The sequence below is a fragment of the Puma concolor genome, chromosome A1, assembly GCF_028749965.1.
Source record: "Puma concolor isolate L17-30 chromosome A1, mPumCon1.1.hap2, whole genome shotgun sequence".
NCBI classification, from domain to species: Eukaryota; Metazoa; Chordata; class Mammalia; order Carnivora; family Felidae; genus Puma; species Puma concolor.
The window spans coordinates 126,575,684-126,597,229 of record NC_141667.1 but is presented as its reverse complement, the minus strand read 5'-3'; the positions used below and the strand labels follow the sequence as shown (position 1 = coordinate 126,597,229).

Sequence of the window (21,546 nt, the reverse complement as noted above, 5' to 3'; positions counted from 1 at the left end):
GCTGACAGCTCAGGGCCTGGAGCCTGCTTCAGGTTCTATGTCTCCCTCTCTCTGCCCCTTCCCCAGCTCACACTCTCTCTCTCTCTCAAAAACAAACATTTAAAAAATTAATTAAAAAAAAAAACACAGCTCGCCCCTTGACTTTCCCAAAGTGGCCCTTGCACTCTAATTAAGACATTCATTTATTTTATCCACACCATATGGTTAGCGCAGTCTCTGGGCCTCTGTCCACTGTCTCTTCCTCTGGTCTGGAAAGCAACCAGTTTTGATCCATAATTTCCTTTAAGGTCTAGTCCAAGACTCACCTTCCCTAGGGAGCCTTTCCTCAGCAACCCTGACTCACACTGTGTCTCCAATCCTTGGGCCTACTCAGCACACATACCCAAAGTCATCTCTTCCTACTGCCCACCCCTTCTCCATTTCTACACAAAGTACTGTGCTTCCAGCCTGCCAGCCTGTCCCTAACAAAACTGTGAGCATCTCACCCACAGATTCAGGCCTTTATATATCTTGACTCTCACTGAATGATTAGCATGGAGTCAGATCTATTTGATGAGTGAAAAAAATACTTAGAAACTTTCTATTATCTAGAGAAAATCAACCTTCATAAATTACCCAAATTCTTCAAATCATAACATATAGCAGGACTAAAAATCCATTTGTCCAATTAATCTTGCCAGAGTGAAGAAATTAAAGATTAGTATACAAAAACAAAAGAAGAAAATATTCATAATTTATCTTCTCATGAGTTCAGATACAACATCTGTTTTCTTACAAATTTCCAAAAGAGGATCACACAGGCATCTTATGGTCTCACATCAACACAAGAAGGCCTACGTACCTACTGAAATTGACATTGTTAACAACCGCACCAAGCCAGACATTGTGTGAATTGTTTTAAGTGCATTATCTCAAATAACCAACATAACAATGCTGTGAAGAACCTCTCTGCTCCATACCCAGGAGTAGAGCGCATGATTGGACCATCATGGAATATATGATAGGGCCCTTCTGACTCAGTTTCCCAATGAACAAAATGAGAGCTATACTCTCACATGCTGCAGATCTTCTCTGATGAAATGAAACAGGGCCCTGAAATAAGACTGTCTCCTGGATATAAGGACAACTGAGAGCAGCAGCATCCTATGCAGTCCACACTTGGGAAAAGACTTCCAGAAAATCTTGCATAGCAGAGAAAGGAGTAGACAGATCATTTTCAGCCTGAATAGAAGGCCTTCCCAAAACCTTCCAGATATCCTGAGGGACTTCAGGTGAGCTAGCCAGATACCTTTGGAACGGTACCACATAGGAGTCCCCGCTCCTTGAAGAGCATAGGACATTTGTCCTTGAAATCCATCCACTCAGTTGTGAGGAAGCTCAAGCCACATGGAGAAGCCACATGGAAGCCTTCTAGCCTTAGCTAAATCCCAGCTGACCGTCAATGTTAACATGACAGGAGCAGAAGAGGAGTGTCCTCCTGTCCCACCCAGGCTTGCCAGTAGTCTGAAGAGGAGGTGAGGATTTATGGTCTGAGGCTGCCCACCAAGGTGGACACCAGCTCTCTACTTTCTTATCAGCCGGGACCAGACATCCCACCCTGCGTGCCACACCCCTCGACCTCTGTATACCAAGAGGAAGGGATTGACCATGGTCAATGGCCTTTAACAAGTCTAGCTCCATGACAATGGAACCCAAGTGTGACCAGAACCCACACTGATCTCACAGAAAGTGGTGGTCCACCTACTTCAGAATCGAGAACAAAATAGAGTGTGGGCCTTTGAGTGTTGGAAAACTTCCTTGCAAGTTCATCTAGAAGATGCACACAAGAAAGTCACATATTTTATTGGACCAAGGAAAACCATGCCAGGTAGAAAGGAAGGCCCTGGTGGTACCTGGCTGGCTCAGTCAGTAAAGCATGTGACTCTTGATCTCAGGGTTGTGAGGTTGAGCCCCAAATTGGGTGTAGAGATTACTTAAAAATAAAATCTTAAAAAGAGAGAGAAAGAACAAGAGGAGTTAAGATGGCAGAGTAGTAAAGGGACCCTGGGCTTGCCTCGTTCCTTGAACATAGCTAAGTCAACATGAAATAATTTTGAACATCTTGGAAATTAAGGATTAATCCTGAGGATCAAGAGAACAATCTGCATAATTAGAGAGAAAGAACCTGTCAGGTGAACTGGAAGAGAGAAAAGCCTTGCTGCCACAGAAGGTAGGGAGCCCTTCTCACACAAAGGAGGAGAGAGTGGGAGACAGAGCACTGCATCTGGTTTTTGCAAGAAAATCACTCCCCCAAAACCAATGACTGGGGAATCGGGAGGAACATACTACTGCAAGTTTTTGTGAACACTGGAGTTCAAATTCTGAGGGTTTTGAAGTCTGTGCCATTCATTGGAGTTGATCTGGGCAGGTGGTGATGCTCCTGGGGAAGAGGGCAGAGGCCCAGGAGTGGATAGCAGACAGCATAGTGTGGGAATTCCCTGGGTCACACCGGGAGAGAACATTCCCCTTCCTGGAACGCAGTTGGAAGAAGTTAGATTACCTCTCCAAGGACAAAAGACCCAGCTGGACTCTTTCAGCAGCCGTTCAACAGCAGGGGACAGAGGCATGTGCAGAGTGTGGATAACCTGATCTGCAACTTTTTACTGGGCTTCACCATAAACTCCAGGCAACTGTGCAGCCAAGGGACTGCTTTTCTGGGACAGAATGGCACCAGGTGCAGCATTGTAAGGTTCTCCTCGAGAGCGGAGAGTGGGTCTGAGCCTTGACAGGTCCTTTAAGATTTGGAGTTTTGGGGGTGCCTGGGTGGTTCAGTCAGCTAAACATCCAACTCTTGATTTCAGCTCAGGTCATGATGATTCGTGGGATCAAGCCCTGCCTGCTTCAGGCTCCACGTTGACAGTGTAGAGCCTGTTTGGGATATTCCCTCTCTCTCTCTCTCTCCCTCTCTCTCTCTCTTTCTCAGATAAATTAATTAATTTAAAAAAAAAGATTTGCAGTTTTGAATCCCAGCTGCACATCAAAGACAAAACACATGAGAGCTGTGGCTCCAGGAATGTTGATGGCCTGGGCACAGACGGGTTAAGGGCAGGGATCTAACAAAAGCCTGGGACACAGGAGAAGAGACTGTTTACTTATCTGTGAGGGTTTCCTTAACAGCGGAGAACGCAAGCTCCCCACCCCAGGACAAGAGAGCAGGGTGATGCCATCTTCCCCTGCCCACCAGCATGGTTGGACTTTAGTGAGCAACACGGCACCCCCCCCCCACTGGAGGCTGGGGTCCTTACACCATACCTCACCCCCACATGTGTCCTGCAGGGGCATCTTTACTAAGGCAGGTCTGTGAGCCAGTGCAGCAGGCCTTGCCTCTAGAGGACCAACACAGGCACCCCACATTAACCAAGTCTACTGATCACAGAGTGCTCCAAAGCATCAGCTTCAGCTCTAGTAGAAATAGGACTAGGATTTTTTAAATTTTGATGCTTTTCTTTTCTTTTCTTTTCTTCTTTCTTTTCTTTTCTTTGGAATCAGGCTTATAGTTTTTTTATTGTTTGTTTCCTTTTTTCATTTTTTGATCAGGCTTTTCTTTCTTTCTTTCTTTCTTTCTTTTTCTTTGGAAACAGGTTTATAATTTTTTGTTTGTCTATTTGGTTTTTTGTACCTTTTCCTTTTCTCTTTTTTGCATCAGGCTTTTTTTTAATTTATTTATTTTGATAGAATGAGCAGGGGAGGGGGACAGAGAATCCAAAGCAGGCTCTGCACTGACAGCAGAGAGCCTGATGTGGGGCTTGAACTCATGAGTGGTGAGATCATGACTTGAGCTGAAGTTGGGCGCTTAACCAACCAAGCCACCCAGGTGCTCCAGGCTTTTTTTTCTTAATCAGGCTTATTTAAACAAATAAAAGCATACCTAGTTAAAGGTTCAAATATTCCACACTGCAAACAAGGAAGAACTCTGCAGAGGACTGAGCTGGGGGAAACAACAGTCAAATAACAATAGGATAATGTACACAGCATACACCAAAAACACTTTCTGAAGCACCAAGCCCTGGATAGTGTGTGACTCCTTCTTAATATAGCAGTACTCTTAGGAGCAGGAAACATAACAAGCTTTCATAACATGCAAAAGACAGAAGCCAAGACAAAATGGTAAGAGGAGGAATTCTCCCCCAAAGAAAGATTAAGAAGAAAACATAGCCAGGGATTTGCTCAAAACAGATATAAGCAATATATCTGAACAAGAATTTAGAACAATAATCATAAGAATAATAGCTGGGATTAAGAAAAGCACAGAAGACAACAGAGAAATCCTTGCTGCAGAGATAAAAGACCTAGAAACTAGTGAGGCTGAAATTTAAAAATGCTATAACAAAGACGCAAAACTGAATGGATGACATCACAACAACGATGCAAGTACCAGAGGAGCTAATAGGTGATAGAGAAGATAAAATTATGGAAAATAATGAAAGTGAAAAGAAGAGGGAAAGAAAACTATTAAATCATGAATACAGGCATAGGGAACTAAGCAATTCTATAAAGTGAAATATTATCCCTATCATAGGAGTCCCAGAAGAAGAAAAGCATTAAAAAGGGGCAGGTTTAGCCACTCTGGAAAACAGTGTGGAGGTTCCTCAAAAAATTAAAAATAGACCTACCCTATGACCCATCAATAGCACTGCTAGGAATTTACCCAAGGGATATAGGAGTACTGATGCATAGGGGCACTTGTACCCCAATGTTTATAGCAGCACTCTCAACAAGAGCCAAATTATGGAAAGAGCCTAAATGTCCATCAACTGATGAATGGATAAAGAAACTGTGGTTTATATACACAATGGAGTACTACGTGGCAATGAGAAAGAATGAAATATGGCCCTTTGTAGCAACATGGATGGAACTGGAGAGTGTGATGCTAAGTGAAATAAGCCATACAGAGAAAGACAGATACCATATGGTTTCACTCTTATGTGGATCCTGAAAAACTTAACAGAAACCCATGGGGGAGGGGAAGGAAAAAAAAAAAAAAGAGGTTAGAGTGGGAGAGAGCCAAAGCATAAGAGACTCTTAAAAACTGAGAACAAACTGAGGGTTGATGGGGGGGTGGGAGGGAGGGGAGGGTATTGAGGGGATGGGTATTGAGGAGGGCACCTTTTGGGATGAGCATTGGGTGTTGTATGGAAACCGATTTGACAATAAACTTCATATATTGAAAAAAAATAAAATCAAATAAATAAATAAATAAATAAATAAATAAATAAATAAAAATAAAAAGGGGCAGGTTTATTTGAACCAATTATAGTTGAGAACTTTTTTAAAAATTTTTTTAACATTTATTTATTTTTGAGAGACAGAGCACAAGCAAGGGAGGGAAAAAGAGAAAGGGAGACACAGAATCCAAAGCAGGTTCCAGACTCTGAGCTGTCAACATTGAGCCCAACATGGGGCTCAAATTCACAAACCATGAGAACATGACCTGAGCTGAAGGTAGACGCTTACCTGACTGAGCCACCCAGGTGTCCCATGGCTGAGAACTTATAATCTGAGGAAGGAACAGGCATTCAAGTCCAAGAGGCACGGAGAACTCTCCTCAAAATCAACAAGAACAGGTCAACACTAAAACGTATCATAGTAAAACTTGCAAAGTACAAAGACAAAGAAAGAATTGTGAAAGCAGTTAGGGGTGAAAGGTCCTTAACCTACACAGGAAAACACATAAGGTTAGCAGCAGACATGACTACAGAAACATGGCAGGCCAGAAGGGAGTGGCATGATATATTCAATGTGCTAACTGGGAAAAATATGCAGTCAAGAATACTTTATCCTGCAAGGCTGTCATTCAGAACAGAAGGAGAGATAAAGTTTCCAAGACAAAGCAAAAACTAAAGGATTTCATGAATACTAAAGCAGCTCTGCAAGAATTATTAAAGAGGACTCTTTGAGTGGAAATGAAAGACCAAAAGTAACAAAGACTAGAAAGGAACAGAGATAGAAAGAGCGACTTTACAGGTAATACAATGCCACTAAATACATATCTATCAATAATTACTCTGAGTGTTAATGGACTAAATGCTCTAAACAAAAGACATAGGGCATCAGAATGGATAAAAAACAAGACCCATCAATATACTGCTTACAATAGACTCATTTAGACCCAAAGACACCTCCAGATTGAAAGTGATGGGGTGGAAAACAATTAATTATGCTAATGGACATCAAAAGAAAGCTGGAACAGCCATGCTTGTATCAGAAAAACTAGGTTTTAAACCAAAGACTGTAATAAGAGATGAAGAAGGGCACTATATCATAATAAAGGGGTCTATCCAACAAGATCTAACAACTGTAAATATTTATGCCCCAAACTTGAAAGAGCCAAATGTGTAAATCAATTAACAAACTTAAAGAAACAGTAATAATACAGTAATAATACTGATAATAATACAGTAATAGCAGGGGACTTTAACACCCCACTTATAGAAATGAACAGATCATCTGGGCAAAAGATCAACAAGCAAACAATGGCTTTGAATGACACACTGGACCAGATGGACTTAATACATATATTCAGAGCATTTCATCCTAAAGCAGCAGGATACACATTCTTTTCTATTGCACATGGAACTTTATCCTGATCAAAACACATACTGGATCACAAATCAGGCTCCAACCAGTACAAGAAGACTGAGATCATACCATGCATATTTTCAAACCACAATGCTATGAAACTTGAAGTCAATCACAAAAACAAACAAACAAAAAAATTGGGAAGACCATAAATACATGGAGGTTAAAGAACATCCTACTAAAGAACAAATGGGCTAACCAGGATATTAAAGAAGAAATTTAAAAATACATGGAAGCAAATGAAAATGAAAACACCATAATCCAAAACCTTTGGAATGCAGCAAAGGTGGTCCTAAGAGGGAAGGATAGAGCAAAACAGGTTCTCTTCAAGAAGCAAGAAAAGTCTCAAATATACAATCCAACCTTACAGCTAACGGAGCTGGAAAAAGAACAGCAAATGAAACCCAAAACCACCAAAAGAAGGGAAATAATAAAGATTAAAGCAGAAATCAATGATATAGAAGCCCCCCCCCCCAACAAATAGAACAGATCAATGAAGCTAGGAGCTGGTTCATTGAAAGAATTAACAAAATTCATAAACCCCTAGCCTTATCAAAAAGAAAAGAGAAAGAACCCAAATAAATAAAATCATAAATGAAAGAGGGAAGATCACAATCAACAACACAGAAATACAAACAATTATAAAAGAATATTATGAGCAATTATATGCCAACAAATTGGGCAATCTGGAAGAAATGGACAAACTGCTAGAAACATATAAACTACCAAAATTGAAACAGGAAGGAACAGAAAATTTGAACAGATGCATAACCAGCAAAGAAATTGAATCAATAATCAAAAATATCCCAACAAACAAGAGTCCAGGGCTAGATGGCTTCCCAAGAAATTTCGACCAAACATTTAAAAAGGAATTAATACCTTTTCTTCTCAATCTATTCCAAAAAACAGGAGTGCCTCAGTGTCTCAGTCAGTTAAGTGTCAAAATCTTTATTTCAGCTTGGGTCATGATCTCACGGTTTGTGGTTCAAGACCTGCACTGGGCTCTATGCTGACAGTATGGAGCCTGGTTGGGATTCTCTCTCTCTTCCGCTCTCTACCCCCTCCCCCACTCACACTGTCTCTGTCTCCTAAAATAAACTTAAATTTAAAAATTAAGACTATTTAAAAAAAACAGATATGGAAGTAAAACTTCCAAATTCATTCTATAAGGCCAGAATTACCTTGATTGCAAAACCAGACAAAGATTTCACTAAAAAAGAGAATTACAGACCAACATCCCTGATTAACATGGATGCAAAAATTCTCAACAAGACACTAGCAAATTGAATCCAACAGTGTAAAAGAATTATTCACCAGAATCAAGTAGGATTTGATTTGCTCCTTGGGCTGCAGGGGTGGTTCACTACCTACAAATCAATCAACATGCTACACCACATTAATAAAAAGGATAAGAACCATATGATTCTCTCAGTAGATGCAGAAAAAACATTTGACAAAATACAGCAACTTTCTTTTTAAAAAACCCTAAGCAGGGTGCCTGGGTGGCTCAGTCAGTTGAGTGACTGACTTCGGCTCAGGTCATGATCTCACGGTTTATGAGTTCAAGCCCCGTGTCAGGCTCTGTGCTGACAGCTCAGAGCCTGGAGCCTGCCTCTGATTCTGTGTCTCCCTCTCTCTCTGCCCCTCCCCCACTCATGCTCTGTCTCTCTTTGTCTCAGAAATAAGTAAACATTAAAAAAAAAATTTTTTTTAAACCCTCAAGAATGTAGAGATAGAAGGAACTTACCTAAACTTCATAAAGGTCATATACAAAAGACCCACAGCTAGTATTATCCTCAATGGGGAAAAACTCTCAGTTTTCCAAAACAGGGATGTCTACTCTCACCACTATTGTTCAACATAGTAGCGGAAGCCCTAGCCTCAGCAATCAGACAACAAAAAGATATCAAGGGCATCCAAACTGGCAAAGAAGAAGTCAAACTTTTCACTCTTCACAGATGACATGATACTCTATGTGGAAAACCCAAAAGACTCCACCAAAAAACTGCTAGAAGTGATATATGAATTCAGCAAAGTCACAGGATATAAAAACAACTACAGAAATCTGTGGCATTTCTATACACCAATAATGAAGCAGCAAAAAAAGAAATCAAGGAATTTATGCCATTTATTACTGCACCAAAACCAATAAGACATGTAGGAATAAACCTAACCAAAGAGGTAAAAGATCTGTACTCTAAAACTTACAGAACACTTATGAAAGAAATTGAAGAAGACAGAATGAAACGGAAAAACATGCAATGCTCATGGATTGGAAAAACAAATACTGTTGAAATGTCTATACTATCCAAAGCATCTACACATTCAATGTAATCCATATCAAAATAACACCAGAATTCACCACAAAGCTAGAACAAACAAATCTAAAATGTGTACAGAATCAGAAAAGACCCTGAATAGCCAAAGTAAGTTTAAAAACAAAAGGAAAGTGGGAGTCATCACAATTTCAGACTTCAAGCTGTATTACAAAGCTATAATCATGAAGATAGTATGGTACTGGCACAAAAACAGACTCAAAGATCAAGAGAACAGAATAGAGAACCCAGAAACAGACCCACAAATATATGGCTAACTAATCTTTGATAAAGAAGGAAAGAGTATCCAATGGAAAAAATACAGTGTCTTCAGCAAATTGTGCTGGGAAAACTGCAGAAGAATGAAACTTGACCACTTTCTTACACTGTACACAAAAATAAACTAAAAATGGATGAAATACCTAAAGGTGAGACAGGAAACCATCAAAACCCTAGAACAGAAAACGGGCAGCAATCTCTATAACTTTGGCCATAGCAACTTCTTACTAGACACATCTCTGGGGGCAAGAGAAATAAAAGCAAAAATGAACTATTAAAAGGCAGCCTATGGAATGGGAGAAGATATTTGCAAAGATAATGGGTTAGAATACAAAATTTATAAAGAACTTATCAAATTTAACACCCAAAAAATAATCCAGTTAAGAAATGAACAGAAAACATGAAAAGACATTTCTCCAAAGAAGATATACAAATGGCGTAACAGACATAAGAAGAAAAAAAAAAACTCAACAGCACTCATCATCAGGGAAACACAAATCAAAACCATGAGATACCACCTCAAACCTGTCAGAATGGCTAAAATTAACAACTCAGGAAACAACAGATGTTGGCAAGGATGCGGAGAAAGGGGAACCCTCTTGTGCTATTGCTGGGAATGCAAACTGGTGCAGCCATTCTGGAAACAGTATGGAGGTTCATCACAAAATTAAAAATAGAATTACCCTACAACCTAGCAACTCCAGTACTAGGTATTTATACAATGGATACAAAAATACAGATTGGAAGGGGTACATGCACCACAATGTTTACAGCAGCATTATCACAATAATAGCCAAACTATGGAAAGAGCCCAAGTGTACATCAACTGATGAATGGATAAAGAAGCTGTAGTGTGTGTATGTCTATGTGTGTGTGTGTGTGCATGTGTATGTATGTATATATATATATATATATATATATATATATATATAGACACACATATATATACATATATATGTATGTATGTATATACATATATAGACACATATATATGTGTCTGTGTATGTATATGATATTACTCAGCCATCAAAAAGAATGAAATCTTGCCATTTACAATGACATGGATGGAATTACAGTGTATTAGTCTAAGTGAAATAAGTCAGTCAGAAAAAGACAAATACCCTATGACTTCACTCATATGTGGAATCTAAGAAACAAAACAGTTGAACATAATAGAAGGGAAGGAAAAATAAAGTAAGATTAAAATAGGAGGCAAACCATAAAGACTCTGAATTACAGAGAACAAACTGAGAGCTGCTGCAGGGGAGGTGGGTGGGGGATGCACTAAAAAGGTGATGAGCATTAAGGAGGGTACTTATTGGAATGGGCACTGGGTGTTATATGTAAGCAATGAATCACTAAATTCTACTCTTGAAATCAATACTACAATATATGTTAACTAACTTGAACTTAAATAAAATCTTGGAAGAAGAAAAGAAAAGAAAAGAAAAGAAAAGAAAAGAAAAGAAAAGAAAAGAAAAGAAAAGAAGACCCTTTATTTTTCTTTATTCAGAAAAATAATCTGAATGTCTTCTCACCAAAAATAAAAATAAAAATAAATTTTAAAAAATCCAGCAATCCCTATCAAAATAACACCAGTGTTCTTCACAGAGCTAGAACAAACAATCCTAAAACTTGTATGGAACCAGAAAAGATCCCAAATAGCCAAAGCAATCCTGAAAAAGAAAACCAAGGCCAGAGGCATCACAATCCTAGACTTCGAGATGTATTGCAAAGCTGTAACCATCAAGACAGTATGGTACTGGCACAAAAACAGACACTCAGATCAAAGGAAAAGAAAACAGAACCCAGAAACGGACCCACAAACATATGGCCAACTAATCTTTGACAAAGCAGGAAACAATATGCAACGGAATAAAGACAATCTCTTCAGCAAATGGTGCTGGTAAAACTGGACAGCGACATGCAGAAAAATGAACCTGGACCACTTTCTTACACCATACACAAAAATAAACTCAAAATGGATGAAAGACCTAAACGTAAGACAGGAAGCCATCAAAATCCTCAAGGAGAAAGCAGGCAAAAACCTCTTTGACCTTGGCTGCAGCAACTTCTTACTCAACACGTCTCCGGAGACAAGGGAAACAAAAACAAAAATGAACTATTGGGACCTCATCAAAATAAAAAGCTTCTGGGGCACCTGGGTGGCTCAGTTGGTTAAGCGTCCAACTTCGGCTCAGGTCATGATCTCACAGTTTGTGGGTTCAAGCCCCGCATCGGGCTCTGTACTGACAGCTCATAGCCTGGAGCCTGCTTCGGATTCTGTGTCTCCCTCTCTCTCTGCGCCTCCTCTGCTCATGTTCTGTCTCTCTCTGTCTCTCAATAATAAATAAACGTTAAATAAATAAATAAATAAATAAATAAATAAATAAGCTGCACAGTGAAGGAAAGTATCAGCAAAACTAAAAGGCAACCGACGGAAGGGGAGAAGATATTTGCAAACGACATATCAGATAAAGGATTAGTATCCAAAATCTATAAACAACTTCTCAAACTCAACACCTAAAAAACAAATAGTCCAATAAAGAAATGGGCAGAAGACATAACTGGACACTTCTCCAATGAAGACCTCCAGATGGCTGACAGACACATGAAAAAACACTCAACATCACTCATCATCAGGGAAATACAAATCAAAACCATGAGATACCACCTCGCACCTGTCAGAACGGCTAATATTAACAACTCAAGAAACAACAGATGCTGGTGAGGGTGAGGAGAAAGAGGATCTCTTTTGCACTGCTGGTGGGAATGCAAACTGGTGCAGCCACTCTAGAAAACAGTAAGGAGGTTTCTCAAAAAATTAAAAATAGAACTACCCTACAACCCAGCAATTGCACTAGTAGGAATTTATCCAAGGGAAATAGGTGTGCTGTTTTGAAGGGGCACATGCACCCCAATGTTTAAAGCAGCACTATTACTGATATATGTATATATATATATATACATACAATGGTAAACGAAATTAGTCAGAGAAAGACAAATATATGACTTCACTCATATGAGGAATTTAAGATACAAAACAGATGAACATAAGGAAAGGAAAGAAAAATAATATAAAGATGGGGAGGGGGACAAAACATAAGAGACTCTTAAATAAAATATAGAGAACAGAGGGTTGCTGGAAGGGTTGAGGGAGGGGGGATGGGCTAAATGGGTAACGGGCATTAAGGAATCTACTCCTGAAATCATTGTTGCACTATATGCTATCTAACTTCGATGTAAATTAAAAAATTAATTAATTAATTTAAAAAATCTTTTAAAATCTAAACAGCATCATTATTTACATTTACTAAAAACTGCGTAATAATTCATCAACTGCATATATAATATTTTTACTAATCATTTCTGTAGTTAAGTGTTGAGATTACCTTAAAGTTTTCCATATTATAAACGACACTATGATGAACTTTTACTGTATTTTGGATTATTTCTTTTTTTTTTTTTTTTTTTTTTTAATTTTTTTTTTTTTTTTTTTTAACGTTTATTTATTTTTTGGGACAGAGAGAGACAGAGCATGAACGGGGGAGGGGCAGAGAGAGAGGGAGACACAGAATCGGAAACAGGCTCCAGGCTCTGAGCCATCAGCCCAGAGCCCGACGCGGGGCTCGAACTCACGGACCGCGAGATCGTGACCTGGCTGAAGTCGGACGCTTAACCGACTGCGCCACCCAGGCGCCCCTTGGATTATTTCTTTATGACAGATTCCTAAAAGTGGATGTCAGGTCAAAAGTTATAAAGATTTTTATTTACTATGCCTGATATATATTATAAATCCATGATGAATTCTTCAATGTCTTTTGGCTCTAGGATATTAGAATTCAACAACTAAGAAAGGGAATCCTCTCATGGTAAACATTTTTTAAGGCAGACAGTAATAGTACAGAATAGTAAGAAATAGTCAAGAAAGCATATTCTGGAATAGAACTACCTGAGTTCAAATTCCAGTTCTATCACTTGCTAGATATGTACACATAAACAAATTACCAAATCCTTCTGAGACAACATACATACAGCACTGGGTCTGGACATAGTAAGGGCTCAAAAATGTTAATCATTGTTGCCTTTAGATTACTAAAAAAGAGATGAATTTGTAATTGAAAAAGCCAAGAATTATCTTCAAATAACAGTAAGAATAAACAAAAAAACAAATGACAATATAATACTCTTGTACCTATATTATAAATAAGCAGGTTCATTTACTGTGAATACTGTTCATACTACTGAGGTTATTACACATGAATAAAAATAAATACAATTCTGGGGTTCCTGGATGGCTCAATCAGTTAAGTGTCCAACTCTTGATCTCAGCTCAGGTCTTGATCTCAGGGTTATGAGTTCAAGCCCCATGTGTGGCTCTGCAATGGGCATGAAACATACATATAAACATACATACATACATACATACATACATACATACATGCTACCTTAACAAGTGCTTATTCTCTTTAAAACCTTTACATACACAGTCTCATTTAAGACTCACAACAATGCTGTATGGTGTTACTAATAATAATAACAGCAGCTAATACTTTCCAACTGTTTATTATGTGTCATTCATGGTTCTAGGTAATAACTTATTAATTATATAACCTATGAAATAGGGCTTTTCATTTTCCTATTACCCTCATTTTACAGACAATTCAATCAAGTTACACAGAGGTTAAATAACCTGTCCAACAATACAGAGCTAATAAGGTAGATGTCATTATGCCCATCTTGTAGATAAGAAAACTAAGACTTGGGATAATTACTTGTAAAGGTAGGTAACTAGGACAGGCTTTGAACCATTATCTGTCAGACTATCAAGTCACAGTCTTTTATTCTACAACTCTGTCACCTTTGTTTTGTTTTTTTAATGTTTATTTTTGAGAGAGAGAGAGAGAAAGAGAGAGCGAGAGCAGGGGAGGGGCAGAGAGAGAGGGAGACAGAGAATCTGAAGCAGGCTCAAGGCTCTGAGCTGTCAGCACAGAGCCCGACACAGGGCTTGAACTCGTGAACCATAAGATCATAACCTGAGCTGAAGTCGGACGACCTTTGAATGGATGCACTTATACAGAGAATGCCCTGCACAAGACAGCAAATGTTCAAAGTTGGCTTCCCTCATTCCTGCCTTCTTTTGCCATAAGCAGTGGTAAACTAGTGGTGTCATTTGAACATGTGTCTCTAAGAATATAATTGGGAAGGCAAGCCTAACACAAAAGCCCATATAATGAAGTGTGCCCCTTAAATGGATTCTTTCTCCTTCCTGAGGCATTCTCTGCTGCAGCCCTAGCATGCATCCCTGAGAGTTTCTAATGCCTACCTTTAGGATACTTGGCAATTCCTAATGAGGTGCTTTTGGCAAAACTTCTTCAAAGGATTGTTTGAACATATGCTAGAGAAGTCTCCTGTTTCCCAGTGCCTCAGAATGCCCTCAAAATTCTTATCAGTGGGAGAAACAAATTTTCATGAAGCCTCCCAAATCACCTTGAAAAAAACTCACATTTTCAAAGGGACTGAACCCACAGGAAGAAACCTGGATTGAAGTCCTAAGCTTGAATACACTGATTGTTTAATCATGGACAAATTATTTCCCTTCTCTGTGCCTCAGTTTCCTCTTCTGTAAAGAGAAGCTGGATTAGCTGGCTTTCCAGAGCTACTAGAGCTCTGATTCAAGGAATGAGAGGAAAGTGAGCTTGGAGTCTATAGCACTGAAATCCCAGGAGGGCAAGAGTTGTATGAAAGCCCAAAGCTCAGAAAAGATTTGCAACCATTAACCAAAACCTGCCAGGGCTGGATTAACTTCTACAGCAGGGGAAGTGCCCTGGGATTTTAATTTAAGAATGTGAGTCCTGTGAGAAATTATTTCATGTGGAGTTGAAGGATTTTGTGGAGTGAGAGACGTAGGCAGTGGTAAAGGAATAAATCCTCTTCACCTTTGCAAAGCAGAGCAAAGCAAAATCCAAATCCCTTTCCTACTTGTTTTCCCTATGCTAAAGACAGGAGCAAAGATAGGATCCTGCTGCCACCTTGTGGCACACTGGGCAGTTTAGAAAGAAGGGTTTACTTAATCTGAGTTCCCCAGATTTCCCCAGGTTTCCCTCAGGAAACCTCCCTTATAATTACACAGAACTTGAAAACTCACAGAAACACTTTCAACCCTATTATCTCATCTCATTCTCGCAACAACTATGTAGAGTAGCAGAAGGGAAGTTAAACTCCATTTTACAATGGAAGAAACCGAAGCTCAGACCAACTACGACACTTGCCTAAAGTCACAGTTAGTAACTGGCAATCAGGATGGGCACTCACACCTCCTGACTCTAAATCAGGCAATTCATTGAGGATGAAACAGGTTTAGATATGCTCTAGGACTAGGAATTTGAGAGAGGGAGCCTTACAAAGAGGAAAGCTTCATTTCTTCTACAGATAAAACTGGCCAAAGTCCCTAATTAGACTGCATGGCTACAGAAAAAAAGCATCCAAATAAGCCTGAATTCCTGCCTTCCTTCCTAGTTTGCAGATTCTTGGTTAACATCTCTAGGCCTCTCCAGCTGCTCTGCCTCCCTCAGCTCCCCAGCCCAGACTACCCATGGAGCTCACAACTTATTTACAGCTAAATGCTGAACACCAAATGGATCCTAGGCAAGGAAGCCACAACACCCAGAAATGAGCAAGAACTACTGGGAGTGCTGTTCTGTCCCAGGGTTACAGTTCATTGTATTTGAGACTCCGTCCAAATTTTCTTACAAGTTTTAGAGGGAAGCCCAGTTGGCTTGCCCCATAATGATGTCATGCTCATTGAAACCTGAGGGGCAATGTTGTGGTTGTATAATTTTTCAACTGGCATATGGGTATGATCTGAAATTAATCTGACAGTTTCCAATTTCTCCAAGGCAACCATAACTTATTTGGCACAGAATTGCAAAGTCCAGTGCCTATACTTTCCACCACCCATAAGTATCCCTTTAGTTTCACTCATTCATTCATTCACTAAGTGAATAGTGCACATTTCACTAAATGAGAAGGGTACTGCGATAAGCCCTTCGGTAAGGACTTTGTTGCCTAATGGTGAAGAGAGGGAAATAGGTAAAGAACATAATTATAATTATGTGAGATGCAAGTATTAAGTGTTTGAGGGTTAAGAGAAAAATAAGAGTTTTTCTCGCTTGGGGTTAGAAGACTAGGGATAAGAAGTGGATAAAGAACTAATTCATGGATATTTCACACATAAAACCCTTCACAGTCTGGCCTTTACAAACCCTCCCTGCCTTCTCTTCTGCTACTACTTTGCTCTCACCCTACCATATTCTGAACCCAAGTTTTCTTCAGTACTTCAAGGATTAAGAGTTAGGCTTAACTTTTAATCAGACAGATCTGGACTCTAATCCCAGCTCTGACACATTAAACAACGTTGGGCAAGTGATGCAATTTCTCGAAGCCTCAGTTTCCTGATCTGTAAATTGGAGAGTATAGTAAGACTCGTTTTCAAAGGTTTTTGTGAGAGTCAAGTGATATACATGTATGCAAAGCACCTGGATTTGTGCCTGACATGTAGTAAAGACTTAATAAATAGTAAATGATATGGTTCATTATCTCTCTGCCTTTGATCATGTTTCCTTTGCCTGAGATTCCCTTTACCTTCTCAAATTGTTTTATCCGTATTTCTCCTTTAGAACCATCACAAAAGTCTTTTTTCTTGAGCGCCTTACGCTTTGCCAGCTGTTTCCCAATGAGTGCTCAGAACCTTGGTTCACATCACCTTTACTGTATTTATGGGATACCAATTTGTATATGTTGTATGTCTTTCAGATATGTGAGGCTCCAGAGGGCAGAAGCTAGCTAGGTCTTCCCCATTCTGCCCTAGCACCTAGCACAGTATATGACTCATGGTACTACTAGAGAAATTATTGTTGAATAAAAATTATGTCTCAGCTGAACCTTAAATAAATAAATAAGTACATAAATAAATAGGAATTAAAGCATATCTTTGGATGGTCTTTTGAATGTGAATACTAACTTATTAATGCTGTACATGAAATCATTGAAACCCACTAGAACTGATTACCAAGGATTAACCTTTAATATAAACTGACAGCACCAAAGTGGGTCAAAATTTCATTAGGGGAGATTGGAGGTGGATGCATGGATAAATGGAAGCATTGGAAGGATCCTGGATCCCAGGTGGTGGCTCAGAAAATGGGTGCAGGCCTTCCTTGGGTAGGGGTATTCAATGAGGATGGGAAAGGAATCACTTTATGACTAAAGTAGGCTCTCTGTTCCTCCCTGTTAGACAGCTGCATCCCTGAGACACACTGGTGGAAGTCAGAGTAAACAGACTCGACTGTACTGGGCCCCAGGTCACCAGGGCTGCTTTGAACTCAGGCAAACTGAATACTGTCACCACCAATCACCCCTTTGTTGACCTCAACTACATGGTTTATATGTTCCAGAAAGAATCCACCTACAGCAAATTCAACAGAAGTCAAGGCTGAGAACAGGAAACTTGTCATCAATGGAAAGCCCATCTCCATCTTCCAGAAGAGAGATCCCGTCAACATCAAATGGGGTAATGCTGGTGCTGAGTATATTGTGGAGTCCACGGGGTCTTCACCACCATGTAGAAGGGTAAAGGGTGGGGCCAAGAAGGTCATCATCTCTGCCCCTTCTGCTAATGCCTCCAAGTCTGTGACAGGCATGAACCATGAGAAGAATGGTAACTCCCTCAAGATCGTCAGCAATGCCTCCTGCACCATCAACTGCTTGGCCCGTCTGATCAAGATCATCCATGACAACTTTGGCCTCATGGAGGGAGTCATGACCACAGTCCATGCTATCACTGCTACTCAGAAGACCATGGACGACAGCTCCGGGAAGCTGTGGTGTGATGTCCAAGGGGCTGCCCAGAACATCATTCCTGCTTCTACTGGTGTTGCCAGAACTTAATGGGAAGCTCAATGGCATGGCCTTCTGTGTATCCACCCTCACCATGTCAGTCTTGGATCTGACCTGCCACCTGGACAAAGCTGCCAAAAACAAGGTGATGAAGCAGGCATTGGAGGTTCCCTGCAAGGGCATCCTGAGGACCAGGCTGTTTCCTGCAACTTTAACAGTGACACCCACTCTTCCACTTTAATGCTGGGGGTGGCACTGCTCTCAGTGACCATTTTGTCAAGCTCATTTCCTGGTATGACAATGAATTTGGCTACAGCAACCAGATGGTGAACCTTATGGTCCACACGGCTTTCAAGGAGTAAGAGTTCCCTACACCACCAGTCCCAGAGAGAGCAAGAGGAAGAAAGAGGCCCTAAGCTGCTGGAGAGTCCTTGCCCCAATTCATTCCCCCAACAAACTGAGAATCTCCCAAGTTCTACAGTTTCCATCCCAGACCCCCTGAAGAAGATGAGGGGCCTAAGGCCTACCTTCTCACATACCATCAATAAAGTACCCAGAACATCCCCCCCCCAACCAAAAAAAGAGTGGGTAAGAGAGATTCAAGGATGGAAAAAGAGGAAGATAAAAAACAAACATCACAATTTTTCCATTAAGGTCCTAAGAGGAAGGCAGTGCCTTGTACATGTACCTATCATGTATAAGGTCATCTAAAGGAAGGGAAATGACATAATTTCTGGATACTTATGAAAAATTACAGGGGATGCAAAGAAACAGGATCATACAGTCATAACATGGATAAAATTCAATTAATAGAATACAGAAATGACAGCATAGAGTAGACAAAGATATTAAAACAGCTATTATAAATATGCTTTACTTGTTAAAGTGATAGAAGAAAACATAAGTATAACAAGGAGAGAAAATAGAAGACCTCTAAAAGGGTCAGTCTGTAGATTAGAGCTTTCTGACTGTTCATAATGAAACCATTCTTTACCTGCTGAGAAGCAACCTTATCTGTCATCACAACAGAGAAAAAGGTCTCCAGATCCTTTTTATATGCCATTATTTCCTTAAATATTTTTCTGGTGTCACTGCCCTTCTCCAGCTCCAATTACATGATATTGTCCCACAGCATACTGATGCTCTATTCATTGTTTTGCTTTGCTTTGCTTCAGTCTTTTTTCTCTGTGCTTTATTTTGGATAGTTTCTATTGTTATGCCTTCAAGTGTCTAATCTTTTCTTCTACTATGTCTAATCTATTAATCCCATCCAAAGTACTTCTCATCACAAATATTTTTAATTTCTAGATTTGGATCTTTTGTTTTGTATCTTCCATCTTCTCTCCTTTTTATACTCATGTTTTCTTCTATCACTTTAACAAGTAAAGCATATTTATAATAGCGGTTTTAATATCTTCGTCTACTCACTCTATGCTCTCGTTTCTATATTTTGTTTCTATTAATTGAATTTTATCCATGTTATGACTGTATGATCCTGTTTCTTTGCCTGTCCTGTAATTTTTCATAAGAATCCAGAAATTATGTCATTTGCCTTCCTTTAAAGATTACAATCATGTGATACCTGCTGTCCAATGCCTAAAATACTGTTCTATGTATCTTGCTGGGTTTTTTACTTGTTGAAGGTCCTTATACTCTATCACGGCTGGAAATGGAAGGCCTTGCAATCCTAAATAAATTAATTCACTAAGCATCAATGATTGCTTACATCACGATGAAAGAGATAATCAGAAATTATGTGCCTCCTGGCGACACATCATCATTTACGATGTAGTCCTGCAAAAAAGTATACATCAAATTTGAATCTGATCAAAACTCTAGCTATAACTACCAATTTATAGGAAATACATAAAACAGAGGAATATCTTAAACTATACCACAGAGATACAATCAATAAAATCAAAATTTCAGAAAACTCTGTAGGACAAACAACTAGCTTTTTTGACAATTTAAATTACAAGAAAATTTAAAAGGTGGAAGGCAAGCTATAGATGAAAAGAGACTTCAGATATAAAAATGTATTGGGCACCTGGCTGGCTCAGTTGTTAAGCATCTGACATCAGCTCAGTTCATGATCTCATGGTTCCTGAATTCAAGTCCCACATCTGGTGAGCTCATGTCCTACTTCAGGCAAGCACGTTCCCCACTTTGGGTAAAACATGAGCCCCACTTTGGGCGAGCCCCGCTTTTCTCTCTCTCTCTCTCTCTCTCTCCCTCTGCCCCTCCTGGGAGTCTCTCTGCCCCTTGCTCACTTGTGCTCTCTCTCTCTCTCTCTCCAAAAACATACATACATATATATATAAATATGTATATATATTTATATATATATACACACACATACACGCACACATACATACATACATACATACATTTATCAATGTATTATCATGTGTGGACCTTACATGGATCCTTACTCAAGCAAATAAACGGTGAGAAAAAATTAGGACACTTACAAAACAATTGGAAATTTACATTCAAACTAGACAAACTAGTTGATGGTATTAAGGAATCATTATTAATTTTAGGTGTACTAATGGTATTAGGATTATTTTTAAGTCATCTTTTAGAGAAACATTCTGGCATATTTACAAGTGAAATCATATGATGTTTAATATTTGCTTCATATGAATATAATAGGGGACAAGTGGGTACAGATAAAATAAGACTGGCCACAAATAGGTAATCATAGAAGCTAACTGATACATATGTTTGAAAGTTTCTACTACAAAATAACTTAAAAATTGTTCAAGAGTTATAAAATTGAGATATGGATTCTAAATTTGGCTTGACATCATTCTGCTTCATCTCTCTCTATAAAATATGAAATATAAAACTTATCCCAATATACTTTCCATTATGTCCACTTATGAGCTATGTGATGTAGGGAAGTTACTTCATCTTTTAAGCCTCAGTTTAAAAAGTGATGAATGTAATAGCAAATTTTTAGGACTACTATATGGGTTAAATTAGGTAATATATGTTAAGCCCTTATCATAGCGCCTAGCACAAAGTAATTATTCATCTATCATTATTATTATATCTTGATGCATCTAAGAGACACTAATGGTTGAATTCTGTATATAATTTTAAATCAAAGTACTCTATAGTTTATTTTCTTATCCCTTCCTTTCCATATCCTTTCTGAAACTTCCCCTCTGAAATCCTATGGAACAATGTGCCCAAAAGCATAAGCCAGGAGAGAAAGAGCTTGGCTCTCCTTTCCAGGGACAGTCATTGCTGTGGCTCTGGAAAAACGGAGGTGCCACTTTCATCATTGTCAGAATATAGTATGCAGCTGTTCTTCTGGTATGCCACACATCCTGAGGTTGCTCCCAAGGGCTAAAAACAGAGCTCAAGCCATCAGCCCAGCTCAGCCAAGATCATTCTTTTTCAAGGTGGCCCCATTTCAGATAAAATG

General features: G+C 39.3%; 1 protein-coding gene and 1 pseudogene across 12 annotated transcripts in view; one reads left to right on the top strand and one right to left on the bottom strand.

The window, feature by feature from the left end:
- Positions 1–21,546, bottom strand: part of KLHL3 (kelch like family member 3) — a 279,397-nt gene that overhangs the window by 203,961 nt on the left and 53,890 nt on the right. The gene's annotated exons all lie outside the window — the stretch shown is intronic.
- LOC112860664 (glyceraldehyde-3-phosphate dehydrogenase pseudogene) lies at positions 1,387–18,505 on the top strand (annotated as a pseudogene).